Source organism: Phalaenopsis equestris, unplaced genomic scaffold (assembly GCF_001263595.1).
Source record: "Phalaenopsis equestris unplaced genomic scaffold, ASM126359v1 Scaffold000002, whole genome shotgun sequence".
Classification (NCBI taxonomy): Eukaryota; Viridiplantae; Streptophyta; class Magnoliopsida; order Asparagales; family Orchidaceae; genus Phalaenopsis; species Phalaenopsis equestris.
The window spans coordinates 20,836,063-20,847,345 of NW_018164444.1; the positions used below are offsets into that span (position 1 = coordinate 20,836,063).

An 11,283-nucleotide genomic window follows, 5' to 3' on the forward strand; every position below is an offset into this window, starting at 1 on the left:
GCAGAATCAGTAACCAAGCATAGGATTAGTCAATGTTCTTTATGCCTGGACCAAAGGGTAAAGAATAGGTATGCTCCTATTTGGCACAATATAAATTAAACTAATTCATTTTATCCATTTCACTATAATTTCTTGACAAGAAGAAGGATGCTTTCTTATATATCACAATCATACCTTCATTAGCAAATTTAGTTATTTTATAGATAAAATTACATAATTATTTCAATTGCCTATTAGTGACAGAGAAGCAAATTGAACTTCGTTGTTGTAATTGAAGTATTGCTTTTTATAAAATCTTAGTCCGTAGATTTAACTACTCCATGTGAGATCGATATGTTGGACTCCATTAGAGCCATATATTACTTGAGTGATACGTATACTTGCGTTGACAAATTCGACTTTAACATTATTAGGAAGAACTAGGGGATGTCATAGATCCGGAGGAGAACCTCGATGACTTTCCAGTCTATCCTATTATTTGGCTTTAGTTTTGGGAGAGAAATAATTAAATGTTTCATCCTATCAATTTTATTAATTAGGCAAAAGTCGGTCATGAAACGATCACATAAATAGCTTGAAAGATGTGAGGATTTAGGTCGCGACGGACGATAAACTCAGAATCCTAAGACGACTTAGGGCTTATATTGTATAGCAGAGCTTTACAAAGGCCTAAAGCTAAGGTGAGGATCTATGTTGCATAAGCAAACAACCTCGAAATCTTATGGCTTGTTGTTTAATTCTAAGGAAGGAAATTGGTTTAGCTGGGGAAGACATGTTTTCCTGTTGAAGATGGCAATGTTGCCCACTATACTAGCTCTAAACTCCTTACCGTGACGAGTTTAAGTTTTTTAGTGTGTCAGGTTAAGATGTCAAATCAGATGGCTCTATGGTTATGGTCATTAAAATATTATGGGCACATTAAAGTTGATTAGAGCGACACCAGATAGGGTCTTATGGTACCCTCATTCCGGCACCACTATTTTCTAATGGATTCACTTAGTCCAAATGAATTTACTAAACTCAACTTAATGAATTTCTTACTTTCATTTAGACCGTGGAAAATCTCGTTAGCAAATGTAGGTTACCTCCTCCAAGGGATTCTCGATCATCCGATAGAGACATCTTGATTTAGTTGCAAATATTATTTTGTGATGTTTGTGATTAAATTTAGATTTGTTTTATATTTTGAATGTTGTGGAGGTGGTTTTTATCTTGGTTGATTTTAGTTATGGTTTTGGTTTTACGGCTACCCTAACAGTTTGGGTTTTCATGCAGGGTGACATCGTTGTTAAACATGCAAGTTCAAGACAAGAAGTATAGGAAGGTAAATGCATTAATGTAAAAGCATACTTGGCGAGTCTTCTCATTCCACCACTTGAAAGGTTAGTACTTGCAAAGCATGTATAGTATTAGAAGAAAGTTTAAATTGTAAGAGTAGATGAAGGTTTAGCTACCAAACCCCAAGTTATGACTTTGTTGAATCTCGGAAGATCCTAATGGATAATTTTAGAATGGATAATTTCAAGTTCTTAGAACAAAATATAACAAGTTCAATTTGCCCTTCAGAATATCCAGAAGATTTCAAAATGTTCAAGGCGTGACCCTAGATCATTTTGAATATCTCTTGAAATATCCCGAGTTCCTTTTGATCTTGTCATAATGTTCTGATAATCATCCGGGGTTGAAGTGTGACTACCCCGTTGCCCAGTGAAACTTAACAATTTAATTAACCCGATGATATGGTACTCGATCAATCAATTGACGTTTCATTTAATAGTTATGTGAGTGGGTGTCCTTAAGACGTGTTTGATCATTTAAGATTGTGGTTCCCGGAGTTAAGGTCAGGCTTGTAGTGCTTAAAAGATGTTAATCAACAATCATATCATTTTCTAAATCCAACCAATTGAGTTTAGAAATTGAGCCTAGGTCACTACTAAGCCTTTAACAATCATAGTGAGTGAACTGGTGGTTTTCAAAGTCTTGCTTTAAGTGCCATATATCCTTACTAAATGATCAGATCATCCTCAACTTTGCGCCTAAGAAGAGTAAAGTATCATCTTCCTGGCTTAAGACCATCACTTAAGAACCATTTGATTTTAATTGACTTTCACATCATGAAGATTAGGAGAATTATGCTTTTAGTTGATGTTGTGTAAGGGTGTTGAGTGGGTTTCTACCGTTTAACCCCATTGTGTTTCAATCATCCAAACATGCTTATTAAGATCAAAATTACCCATTTCGCTTTGATAATTCTAAATTTTTTATTAAAGGCACCAGTCTTAAAATTACCACTTTGCCCTTAGAGCACTTCACCTCATAACTCTTTGAACAAAACTCAAATGATTTTATGGGTTTAAAGTGTTAAATCCATGAGGTAATTATGACGTTAGAGGAGATCAGGTGGACCTCTCAAGATTTGATTTAATTTAAATAATTATTTAAATTTAGGAAATTGGATTTTCAAAGGTTAATTTTTTTAATTATCCAAAAAAAAATTTATATTTATGAAAAAATTATTAGAGGTTTCCTAAGGTTAGAGAAACACTTAGAAAAAATTTCATGATTTTTTGAATCAAATTTCTATTTTTATTATTTAATTTTTAGATCAATTCTGATGATTTATTTAAATAGAATATAGTGTTTTAATTACAAAAAATATTTTTATATCTTATTAGACTCCTCTGAGTTTAGAAAATTTAGAGAATCAAATTCTATATTTTTGTGATTTTTAATTTATTTACTATAATTATTTTAGTGAGAAAATATGAAAAATTCATTTTTAAGCTTTTAAAATTTATTTTTAACTTAGAAAAATTAGGAAAAATATCTTATTGAGTCCCAAGTGATTAGAGGACAATTAGGCACATTTTTGAAATATTTTTGTATTTTTAGAATTTTAAATTATTCTTAATTATTTTAAATCGAAAATATGGCTTAAAAATCAAGTATTTTTCCAAAAATAATTTTTATTTTTCCTAAGTGCCTCTGATCATAAAGGACTCAGATAAGAAATTTTCATAATTTTTCTAAGTATATTTAATTTATTATAATTATTTTTCTACAAAAATACAAGATTTCTTAGAAAACCCACCTTACTACTTATACCAAGCCAAATAATTTTCAAATTTTTATAATGGGTAGATATGATTTTTAAGAACAATGTGGAGTTGACTTTGTTAATTTTTTCTATATATTTAATTTATGTGTATTTAATCTATGTATTCAAATTTAACTAAGTATAGAAATTCACAAAATGATTCAAAGCATCACAATATTTTTTCTAGACTTCTCTGACTACAGGAAACCTACTAAAATTGTTCTCATAAATTTTCAAGTGATATTTTGATTTATATAATTAAAATAATCCAAAATTGTCACTTTAGCTTGAAAATTAGGTTTTGAAGCATAGAGATGCCCTCTGACCTTGGAAAAATCAGAGAACATAGTCATTATCATAAGGGATGAACCCTAAAAGTTTCAAGCCATGGTGAGAAAAGCTTGAACATAATGAATTAAATTACTCTAGAGAGTATTTAATTTATTAAAAATGAGAGAGTCAACAAATAATTTTCATTTTTAGTCCACATTATTCTCCTCTTCTTCCGCATTATTCTCCTCTATTCACTGAGCAAGGGGGTATTTTTATTTTATTCTGAGCAAGGGGGTATTTTTCTTTTATTTTTATGATTTTTCTAGAGAAATATAAGGATTTTTGAACTTTAGGCATTTAAAATATTTCAAAAATCCTTATTTTTCTACTTATACACGCGACGCTGATTGGATCCTAGGCGGCTCCAAAAGAAAACGCGGCACTCCGCCATTTTACGCTGCCATCCCCCTCAGCTGCCACGCAGACCGCGTGTTATGCACAAAGGGCTCGTCCGGCTTGATCTCCTCCGTCCACTAGATACACGTGCGATCGGATGGCTCTCCGTTAACATCCTAAAGTGACCTAACCTATGAGCCATTCACACTAAAACCTTAAGATCTTAGCCTAGACTCAACCACATCACATGGGGTTTGTTTATAAACCTTCATCTACTCAAGATGAGCACATCTATATGATTTATACAGTATAAAATATAGTAAATATGTATGGAGGGTCAAAACAATCTTGGTTCAGGGTTAGAGTTCAATACCTTTGACTGAGAGGGGAGGCCTTAACCAGATGGTTGTGGTAGCTTTGATTGGCCCTAAGGAACCTCCAAATGAAGTCTTGTACCCTGATGACTGGTCTAGTCAACCTCGATTTCAGGTGTTGGTCTAGAGCTACCCTAGAGGCTATTTCAGAGGGGGGTTTGATGGGGAATCAACTCCTCTTACTTTAGAGATGGTGTGTGCATAATTAATTTAAGTTTTTTGTACTATGGAGAGATGTCCTGGTTTGAGCTTAAAATTAGGCTTCTATAGTGGGGATCAAAGGGGGAAAATGGTGGCAATGAGCTTAGGAGTTCTTGGAGAGTGTCTGAGAGAAATAGGACAGAGTTTCCCCAAGGATTTTTAGCACTCACTTTTCTTGGCCATGGAGGGGCTGATTAAATAGAGGAGCTTAGGGGGGAGTCCAGAGCTAATTGATGGATGTAAAATTGTGCCTAAGTGGAGGGGTGAGGAGCTCTTGAGCCGAGCCATTGGGATGAGGTGGACTCTATGGTTAAAATTGGGTTTGATTTGGCCTTGGGTCTCTTGGTTTTGGGGTTTGCCGACCACTAGGCCAGCCGGTAAGGCCAGGGTTGGTTTAATTATAATTTACTCCCAATGGTAAGTGATGATGGGGGAGATATTTGGTTAAGGCCCAAAAATGGGCTAAGATCCCTTAATTTAGGGATCCATTGGTCCATACCTTACCATGGCTGGTCCAAGGGGGTTTATCCTGGTCCATAAGTAGTGCTTACTGGTTGTGAATACCTTAATTTGGTGACTTTAGGATGGCTAAGTCAATTTTGGTTCGTTGGTCCAATTTGGGCTCAAATGGCTAAGAGTTGGTATTGTGTTAGGCAATCCATGTCTTTGAACCCAATTCATTGATCAAAATTGTGTAGATGATTGTAATTAAGATTTTTGGTGCAGGATTTAAATGATTTTGAGTCCAATTGGAAGCTCAATTTGAAGGATTTTGGGATTTTTGTCTATTTGGGCATGTTGGGCTAGACTTGGGTCTAGGTTGGGCTAACGTTGGGTGAGTTTCAAATTGATTATTGAAAATGGTCTTTAGGATTGTAATGAAGAGTTCTTAACATAAATTGGGTGCCAATTTTGGGGTTAAGGAATTCAATTTGGTGGAATTTGGGGACATATCCAATTTGGGGCAAATTTGGGGATTTTTTGGAATTGGGTTAAAATTAAAAGCAATTGAGGCTTCACCAAGGCCAATTGAAGGTCAATTTTGGTGTATAGGAGTGTTATAAAAGATTTAAGATCCAAATTGGGGCAAATTAAGTAGGCTATGGGGTTCAATTTGGCGGGATTAAGTCATAGGGCCAAAATTTGAGGTTTGACTTAGATCAAATTAAGCTCAAAGAATGGGCCAATTAGGCTTTTATTTGGTTTATATTGGTCATATGAAAGGTTAATTTGAGTTTAGTATTGAAATTGGTTGGAATTGGAACCAATTTGAAGGACATTTGAGGTGAATTTGAGGAAATTGGGCCTTTAAAGGCAATTTGGTTGTTTTGGTCAAAATGGTCAAATTGGCCAAATTGGGTTCAATTGGAGGGTCCAAATTGGTTTTGGAGATATTTGGAGTGATTTTTAAGGTTTTGGGAAAGTTTAAGGTGTCAAGGGTATTTTTTTAATTTTGGCAAATTTGGGGGTATTTTGGGCAATTTTTGGTGGTTTTGGGCAATTTGGGTATTTTGAAATGGTTTGAAATGATTTTTGAAAAAAATTTGAGTATTTTGGGTGAATTTGAGGATTTTGATCAAATTTGGCGTTTCAAGGGCATTTAGGTAAATTGAGTGGATTTAGGGGCAAAAGGCCAAGTTGGACATTTTGGTAGAATTGGGGTGCCAACCACCCTATATGAGCTATGGACCAATGAAATTCCCATTTGGGTCCTCTATGTAGTGGTCTTAGCTAAACCCTAACCTAGGGCCAGTGGGTCTAGGGGAACATCTACATGAGTCTCCCAAAAGATCAATGGATCAAAGTCAACAATTTTTGGTTTAGGGTGGTGAGTGGATATAGGTGATGGTGAGTGTAGTAAGTGAACTAGCTGCAGACCAACACCCAGGGTCAACCCTAAGGTCAAACAGTCCTATGGGGACTCCTCTTGAGAACCTCCATACTGACCCCACCTATTAAGTGCTAGAGGTTAGGACCAATATGTGGAACTTCAAGTAGAACAAGAAAGAGTTTAGAATTTCTAAATGTGAGGGTTCCTTTTCTAGTTTTCTAAGAATAAACAACAGAAAATTCTTATGGCTAGACCTTAGGCAACTAAAGAGGGAAAACTAAACCTCAACCAAAACTGAGGACAACAAATGGACCCCCAATAGGTGTGGTGTGCTGGGCAAAACACACCGCACGTATTGGCACTGACCGACGAGATCTACAAAACCAGTACAGACTCCTAAGTCAATAGACATAGAAGGAGTGTAGAATTTGAGTGCTAGTTGTTTTCGCTTGGAAATTAGCAAGTAAATATTTGATCAAAATCAGGAGGTAGAAACTCTCACTGAGGATTGGAGAGTGAGTTGAGTTATCAAATTTTAGGTGCTTATAGAGGATGGGAGTCAGTGTGTAGGGCAGTGTGTAGGTGTTGTCCTAGAGAAGGTATCAATCCCAAAAGAAAGTCAGATTTTAGGTATTGAACTCGAAAGATAGGGATCAGAATTTAGGTGCTGTTCACGAAATGAGAACTGAAATTTAGGTATCAATCTCAAAAAGAGAATCAGAAGTTAGGGACCAAACTCGAAAGGAGGGAATCAGAAGTTAGGGACTGATCCCAAAAATAAGAATTGAAATTTAAGGATCAATCTGAAAAAGAAAATCATAAGTTAGGGACCGACCTCGAAAGGAGGGAAGTAGAAATTAGGGACTGATCCCGAAATGAGAATTGAAATTTAAGGATCAATCTCAAAAAGAAAGTCGGAAGTTAGGGACCGACCTCGAAAGGAGGGAATCAAAAGTTAGGGACTGATCCCAAAATGAGAATTGAAATTTAGGTATCAATCTTAAAAAGAGAATCGGAAGTTAGGGACCGACCTCAAAAAGTAGGAATGAGAATTTAGAGACAGATTCCAAAAATGAGAATTGAAATTTAAGGATCAATCTCAAAATCAAAGTCGGAAGTTAAGGACCGACCTCAAAAGGAGGGAATCAGAAGTTAGGGACTGATCCTGAAATGAGAATTGAAATTTAGGTATCAATCTCAAAAAGAGAATCGAAAGTTAGGGACCGACCTTGAAAGGTAGGAATCATAATTTAGGGACTGATTCCGAAAATGAGAATTGAAATTTAATGATCAATCTCAAAAAGAAAATCAGAAGTTAGGGATTGATCATGAAATGAGAGTTGAAATGTTGGTATCAACCTCAGAAAGAGGGTTGAAAGTTAGGGACCGACCTTGAAAGGAGGGAATCAATAGTTAGGGACTGATCCCGAAATGAGAATTGAAATTTACAAAGAGTTTGTGGTGTTGAACCCATAGATATGTGTCATGTGATAATGTTGACATTGCTGAGGAAGATAAGCAGAATTTTGTGAGGTTTTGTGCAAAACGTGAAATTCTGCGAGGATGTGAAGAGAATTAGTACAGACAAAGATAGTCGTGCTACACGAGCAAAGAGTAAGAGACTCCAAAATCTAGAGAATCAACTCAACAGATTTATTTTCATTTTTCTTGTTGTTTTTATTACATTTAATTTTCAAAATATGTTTTCCAAAATTCAATTTTTGTTGGTTGACTGATTTTTTTTAAAAGAGTGTTTTATTTTAACTTTATCATTAAATTTTCATTGTTTTGTTCTTTGTTCTTTGTAGCTTGGAACCAACGTATGGTTCCATGGCTTTTATCCATCGCACAAAAGGGTAATTGAGCAAACAATCAAATTTTCTAGAAAAGATTTCATTAATCTGCTTCAACATGTGTTACATATTGAGTACAGGCCAGAGCATCAAAATGTAGAATATGCTGAATGCATCAAAGTACATCTGAAAATATCTTATGCTAGGTACATGTCACAAGTTGAGCATATCTTATACATATATCATCATATATGTTATGTCAAAATGCAGTACAAAGAGGTGTCCCTTGAGTGTCCATCTCTGGTGTGGTGAGCTCCTGATCGAGCTAACCTACTAAACCACGCTCTAGGACAAGAGTTCCCTTTTCATGTGCTTAAAGGTGCAACCCTCTCATAGCTCGTATGGTAGTAGCTCTTCCAACACTGGATCTGGCTGGAATCCATATGGCATTTTGCTGTCATCCATCCTTAGAAAAGTTACAGACACCCTACGACATCGTACCCCTGGAATGCAATGTTTAGCGACGTCTGCTGCATTTCCTTCAAGAACCAGCATTGAACCCACGGGTAGCAGAATCTCCACGGATCCTCTGAACTCACCGGGGCCAATGATGTCTCTCTCTTTCCCAAACAAGATATTACTTTTGCTCATGAAGTATAGAAAGTCCTTACAAAGTCATGATGGTCAATATGCGGGGGTATGCAGTCACCTTCATCATATATATTGATGATATAGCTGTTGGGAATACAATCAGCTGGAAGTATTCTCCATCAGACTATTCTCTTGATCATCCATTTTATCATGGCAGGTAGTGGGTCCACTTCATCGTACCTCAAAATCCCTGGGGGGATTTCCTTGTCTGTCTTGGGTGAAATTGTAACAACAACCACATTGTATAGTGATCATGCCCTTTCCACCCATTTATGTGGCTTAGAATAGGTTCTTTCCATAAGAAGTTCTACTCGACCTATGTCTCTTAGATCAAAAATGTAGTTGAGAATACTTCTTTCGTCGCTTTCGGAGAAGACCTTGGTGTATAGCTCCAAGCCTTCTAGTATATTGATGAATCTTCCTTGTACTTCTTCATAGATATAAATTCCTTATTGTTTATTTTACTCATCTTGTAGTATTCTGCTGTGGAGATGATTGAAGGCTGTCAAGGATACTCCCTCATTTCAAAATCAGCGGGAATCAAAGCTGGTGTTGTCTCTGTCTACAGCAGAGCATATGACTCTATGTCCAACGGGATATACAGCTTTGTATCCAACAGGATATACGGTTCCCCCATTGGGTGATCAGCAGTTTAAAATCCATCATCAATGGATGTGTACTCCTCCAAAGTACTGTAGCGCTCCAGATGAAGGACGTTGCAATCCAGGCACTCCACAAATGCCCCTGTAGTTGTTGTACGTGTACGTATCTTGGCGTTGCATGTCGGGCAACCCATACAAAGAACATCTGAAACTCGTTGTATCTCCTGCTCTGTAGCAAATCCAGACTCATCGTCTGTAGCAGGTAGGCTAGAAGAGGTCTCTCTCATGCTGGATCGTAGATATTCCCCTCAGGGATAGGAATGAGCAAATTTTCTGCCTCCTTCTGGCGTCTTATTTCTTCACGTAAGAAAGCTCAATGCTTTCGATGCTTTTGGCGATTGGTGTTTCTGCGCTGAGTTCTCCGCGGTGCATCTGGTGGTCCTTCATCATTGGCAGCGACCAGGCCCCCGGTTGGTGTCGCTATCATGGACGGCAGGCGACTAGTCCCCTCCATCGGGTCTTGCTATACTATCACATTTTTTTCCTTTTAGAGAGGAATTATCTATGGTGCTTAACCTTAGTAGCGATGGTAGCCTTTCTTTTTCCTGACGACTAGACTGCTAACCACATCCATCAGAGGACCCTCATAGTCTATGTTGACTTGACTGAATTCCATGTCAAAGTTTATGGTTCCACCCTTCGACGCCCTTTCCTCTTTAAGTGCAAGGTTCTATCCATCTTTGAAAGCAAAGATCAGCCTCTGGCCTGACATTTTTTCTCTATAGATGACAGGAAAAATATCAGTGAGCTAAAATTTAACACGAACAAGAACAAAACAAAGTGTTTATTAAAGAAAATTTTAATTTTCATTGGTGAGAAAATTGTTCATTTATGAATGTATTTTGTTTAATTTAGTAGGATATCAAATTTAAAGGTAGAAAAGAGAAAAAATTGAAGTATATATATAAAAAAAAAATTCATTTTGTTGAGGTTAACTTTATTACAAAATTTGGACCCAATCACAGACGTTTGGCCAAATAGATAACCCTCGGATGATCAAAATTTCAAAATTTCATGTCAAACAATGTTAAGTTGCATAGTATGTCTTCAGGTATCGTCCATTGATTGGCATCATAGGTCTTTCACCCTAAAAATCTACTAGCTGGTGGGCTCCTCCTGTGTAGACCTTTTCCACGATAAATGGTCCCTCCAAAGTTAGGTCGAATTTTCCACCTATCTTGGAGCATGCAAGAGTAGGCCTTTCGAGCATGAGTACGAGATCACAAATTTTGAATGTATCCGGCAAGACCAATTTGTCATGAGCTTGTATCATTTTTACTTGATAAAGCTCCAAATATTATTGTGATTCTAGTCGTTTTCCTTCGAGACTTTCCAATTCCTTAAGGCTGAGTTTTCCACTTTCTTCTGTTGTCAGTTGATTGGCGGGAGGAACTCTGATGGCGGCGGCAACTCTGAGAGACGACGTCTGACTTCTAATGGTAGTACAGCCTCAGACCCGTACACAAGCATGTAGGGTGTACATTGAGTAGGAATCTTGAACATTGTACGGTAGGCCCACAAAGTTTCTAGCAATCTGTTATGTTAATCTCTTTTGTTTTCATCTAATGTCTTCTTCAGTCTAGTGTTTTCTTTAAAATCTGTACCAGAGTCTTGTTGAAGGCCTCGACCAATCCATTTGCCCTAGGAAAGTAAATTGTAGAGTATCTTCAGTCTATCCCGTGTCGTTTGATGAAATTGTTGATTTTGGTGCTTTTGAAGGCTATCCCATTGTCGGAGATTATTCTACGCAAAACTCCAAAATGATAGACACTTAGCTTTTGAAAAATTGAAGGATGTGCTTTGTTGTAACCTCTCATAACGACACTGCCTCTGCCCATTTGGAAAAGTAATCTGTAACGGTGATCCAAATTTTTGTTGTGATAGATTATGTAAAATTTAATTAAATATAATCAATTAATATTTAGATTCTACGCAAGTATACGTATCGTTATCAAGTAATAATGGACTTTCTATTTAAGCCCCAAATATCGATCTTACGGGGAAG

At 36.7% G+C, this 11,283-nt stretch overlaps 1 pseudogene; it reads left to right on the forward strand.

Moving 5' to 3' along the window:
• The window catches only part of LOC110034356, an 18,439-nt pseudogene extending 9,179 nt beyond the window's left edge, over positions 1–9,260 (forward strand).
• The last annotated feature ends 2,023 nt before the right edge of the window (positions 9,261–11,283 follow it).